Source organism: Lithobates pipiens, unplaced genomic scaffold (genome assembly GCF_037356315.1).
Source record: "Lithobates pipiens isolate NorthernLeopardFrog02 unplaced genomic scaffold, aLitPip1_a1.2 Scaffold_8, whole genome shotgun sequence".
Classification (NCBI taxonomy): domain Eukaryota; kingdom Metazoa; phylum Chordata; class Amphibia; order Anura; family Ranidae; genus Lithobates; species Lithobates pipiens.
Window position 1 is genome coordinate 213056409 of NW_027507903.1, and position 5000 is coordinate 213061408.

General features: G+C 35.6%; 1 protein-coding gene across 15 annotated transcripts in view; it reads right to left on the reverse strand.

Moving 5' to 3' along the window:
- FOXP2 (forkhead box P2) overlaps positions 1–5000 on the reverse strand; it is a 390396-nt gene that overhangs the window by 276085 nt on the left and 109311 nt on the right. The window lies entirely within an intron of this gene.

Below are 5000 nucleotides of genomic sequence, written 5' to 3' on the forward strand. Positions count from 1 at the left end.
CAGCATCTTTAGAAGGAGGGGGAAAAAAAAAAAAAAAACACAGGCTGCTCAGTAATTTACCAAGAAATGCAATACAAATTCAGCTTTTATCCGGATACTAATCACTGGAATGATGGTGCCTATATGCTGCCTTTGTGTGCTTAGAGTTAACAGGCAAAACAGCATGCTTTGCATGCAGCATTGTTAAATAGCATATTTATGAATGGCTACATTTTAAAGTCTACCTATAAAATCAAGTCAAATGAAAGCTCGGCTGCACACACTTCACTATATTTCCTACTATCTAGCTTTGACAACCATGGATGGCTATACCGCCTTATTTAAAATATTCCCTATCTTGATTCTGTCAGAATTTTACAACACATCTTATGCAAGGCTTTGTTTAATGATGCACAGCTAATCATATAAAATTAAAATTTTGTACGAGTGTTACAAATCATATGGTATCAAGCGATGATAAATAGCCTAATGGGCTTCTCCCTTTCTTTTTTTTTTTTTTTTTTTTTGGTGCCTAAATAAAACGTTGCCTCCGAGGCATTTTAAGAAAAAGCTCCTGCTGCAAAACACATCAGATATTGCCTATTTTTTTAATCAAACGGCTGATATTCATTTATTTTTCTGACATTTAAAACATTTAATACTGTCCTTCCTAGGAAGTAATTAAGCTTATGCATGAGCAGCAATCAAACTGCTCACTTGAAGATGACTTAAAACTCAATTTTAACATAGGCAAATAAATGAAAGATATAAAATTAATTTTCCAGGCATGTATTAGATATGAAAGCTAGAAATAAAATCTATCAAGAATATCACTAATGATTGTGCTAAAAACAGCATAAATTATGCATATTACCTTCTCTACAGTAATAAATGTTTTATCGTTTTCACTGCATAAATATACTGTACTTTCAGGGTAGCAATGAGATGTCCTGCCAAGATCAGTTGAAATCCTTGCAGTAAATAAAGAATCAAGTGCCCTTACAAACTCGACTTTCAAGGAACATTGTGCATGTGTTTTACGGAAAGGTCAATACGGTGCAAATGCCAGAGCACAATTTATAATATTCTAATGGTCTCCGGATATTGAGAAGTCTTTGTCATTAGGAGTGGGAGCCACACAAATCTTACCACACCATACACAATATGCAAATGATATTTGTCAAACTGCGGTTAGAATTAAGGGCCTCCAGTCAATTTTGGGTTGCCTATGACACAATATAAAGAGAATAAAGTTCCAAAACATGGTATTTAAGTGCTACGTCAATTTATTGGTGAAGAAAAATTGCTCTGCCGCATGCCAAGCAATTCGAGAGCGATCAATACTAACTTTGCCTTATACGCTCCATACAAAACTATTCTGGGCAGAAGATTTTTTTTTTTTTTTTTTTAAAAAGGATAGGTTTAAATATTTTTTGAATGGCAAGGTATTCTAAATACTCCAATAATGATGACTATCGCTCAGTTCCAGGTGAACCGTAAAAAAGCGTTAACTGAGGAGGACTCAATGAAATAACTAGAGTATATAGTCACTAACTTGATGTGTTTATGGACAAACAGACCTTGTTAAACATCCTATTAAACATTAACTAAGAAAAATATTACAAATGGAAAATGTGAAGCACACAATAAATTTTGCAAGACAAAAAAAAAAAAAAAAAAAACGTAGAAAGCTAGTACTCTTTTCTGAGATTAGGCGGTTAATAAGTATTCAAATTAGGCATAAATTTTACATGCACAATGTTTAAAATATTCAGTAAAATGTGTCTGATTTCGCTCTCTAGATGTTAGGAAATTCTAATGTATTTCTGAGCCAAACAAAGAAGATACATCTAGATATTTTTTTTTTTTTTTTACACATTCTTTTCAAGTAAGAGCAAAGAGGCCAGATAATAAAAATGTGCGCAACTTTGTCAGTTGTATCATCGCACGCCAAAATTTAAGCCTGGCAGTTGCACTTTTTCTAAGCTCAAGTCAAGAAGGAAGCAAAACATTCTAACACTTTACACACAGCCTTGTTTACAGATGAAAACATCAGCTTGTTATGTTTGTAAAAATGTGCATTAGCGGGACGTTTTTGAAGTGCAGAGATTCTTTGCAAGAGAAGGCAAACAAGGCAGTTGCTAAGCAAATTAAAATGTTAAGTTGACAAGGAGTTTATGGTCTGTGGTTTGTGGATCCTTGTTAAGAGCTTACAGTATATTTTAAGTGCTGCTTTCTACTGGATATTTCAGGGGAATATTCCAAAATACTGCACAAGCAGTCAGTAGGGACTGACCACCAACTCCCAACAACAGAAATGCATGAACCAATAAAAAAAAGCGCACAAAGGGAATAACAACAAATAGTATCAGGTACTAGTTCTTTCACTAGGTAATCAAGCTAAAAACCTCACTTTCCTTTAAAACAGTCAGTTATTAAAATGCAGTTATTTTCTGAATAGTGCAATTTTTAAACAACCCACTGTAATCAATTGCAGTTATTTCCTGGATATTGCAACTTTAATCAGCCAATTATTGTTAAATGTATTGCAACTTTAGACATTTGTATGCGTTTCTTCGTACATCTAGGGAAATCGGCGACAGCGCTATTCAAATTAAAGATCACACCGCGATACATAAAGGTTAGTGAAAGTGCACAAAAATACTAGCAAGGTAACTGTTATGAGTTCTAGGTTGATTACATTATTAGGGGGCGGTGCTTTTGCCTGAGAGTGTAATGAACACTGTCATGTTTGGGCAGGTGTCCCGTTATGTATCCATTCCTCAGAATGTGGAAGTGTCAGATATAACAAGAGAGAGGGAGTGCTAGGAAGTATGCGATCTTAATCTCTGTTTTAGCATCACAGTGGCCAGACCACTGGATGGAAATCCACTAAGTATGGATACAAGATGGGGATATAGAAGAGAATCTCGTATTTTCAATAGGGCAGCTGCTTTAAAAGGAGTTAAAACAAACCTACTCAAACATTGAACAACCCTCATCTGTTGATCAGCTTTGTGGCCCTTAATTTTTTTCTTCTTTTTAAGTCTTCTGATGTAGCACACAGTATTTCATCTCCAGACGTGTACCCACTCTATAAGAGGAAATAATTCAGCAAGTTTCCTTTCCTCACCAAGTGGCATTATAGATACTTACTCTCTACATCACTTCCCTCTTGAAACATTAAACTGACACTGGAAGTGACTGCACAAGATTGCATTTTCTCTTCCTAAACAACCTGAATTGAAAGGTTACTTAGTGTAACAATATTTACTTGCAGAATTGCGTTGTTACCAAGGGTATAATGGATGGTGGCTATGCAGGTTTACGCAAGAATGAGTGAAGCATGAGGCGTTAGCCATGTGTTTGACATGTTTCAAATTGCTATAATCCAGCATTAAACACACCCAGCAATTCAAGCCATTTCTTGCAGCCATAATCTTGAATAAAGCATGCACAACCACTTATTATATAAATTAGTATACGACTCCCTGTTATAGTCACAACAGTGCTTTTGTGTTTATTTTTCATCAAGATGTGGCTTTCTTATTTGTACAAATAGCAGGATAGAAAGACATAGCTCAATTAGACCTGTTCACTTTATGACAGGGTAGCATTGAGCTTTAGATTCGTTTGTTTTGTTTTTTCTCACCAAAATATGGATCGTTTGGGTGTTAAATTCCTCAGTGCCAAGTATATCATTTTTTTTTCAAATGATCACAGGCTTCCACCTACATTCTCTATCCTGCTATGTTTCCACTGTAATGTAATACACAGAAGAGGTATATACAGCCAAGGACAAAATGGCAAGTTACCTAAACAAAAGGAAGTAGTGTTGAGGCATTCCACGCATTCCTACTATTTAGTGTAACAAGTTTTTTTGATCTGGGGAAGTGTGCTGACATTTTTAAATGTCCAGCTTCTCAAACGTTCAGGAGATGTGTATTTATGAAACTTAATAAACACAGTGGGACTGCTTTCCACAGAATGAAACCATTCTTGTAGCATTAGTCTAAAAGAGCAGGTATAGAAAAAGAAACACTAAAGGTATTATACTGCACCACTCACAGGCTAAAACCACAATAACTTAAAACATAAGGTAATGGGCCTGTAAAAAAAAAACACTCTACATCAGTGCCAGGATGCTGGTTTGATGTTATAACCTGTAAACTGGAGTAACAATATTAAATCAAAGAAAGAAAACAAAACTTCTGCCAAAGTCACACAAAGTACGGCTGACACTTCCAGCAGGAACACTACATTGCTCCACCATAAACAATCGAATACAGTTCTTGTCCTCCGAGAACATATCACACAGACAACACATCAACAGGGTTATAGATGAGAAAACGCGCGGAAATAAAAAAAACAGGAACGCACGTAATCAGAAACATCAAGAGAAAAGGACTGACATGGTGTATAAATGTATACTATCGTGTCCTTCAGAGCAATAGACGAATATTCACTTTCCATGTATAAGGTACATCTAAAGTTTGGAAGAAGACGCATTCTACAGGCACTATTATAGGTAGAAAGCAGTTTATTAAATATGACAAAGGCAGGTTGAGGTGTATTCTGAGATGTTTTCTAAACATTCCTCCTTTATCAAAAAGATATTGCAGCAGACATATTTGGAGATGAAGCCAATGTTTACTGAAAGTAATAACTGCTTCGTGTGCTGAATCGGATTAACTCTTCAGCTGCCGGATGGGCCCGCGACTAAGCGAGGAGGTAGAATTTTGCAGGCCGATAAAGCAGCGTGCAAGGGCAGGTGAGAAAGGACAACTCTGTCAATATTTTTTAAATGTTGTGGCAGATCTGGATTATAGTCAACTAATACGCTGCCATAACAAAAGATAAACAAAAAAAAACAAGATCCTTATAGTACTAGAGCCGTTTAAAAAAAAAATACAGATAAACGTTTGACTGTCACAAGGAACTGCCATTTACCTTTATGAATCATGTGAAAAGAATTAATGAATGTGTCCTTAATAATCCATTTCACTTTAATATTCTCCCTG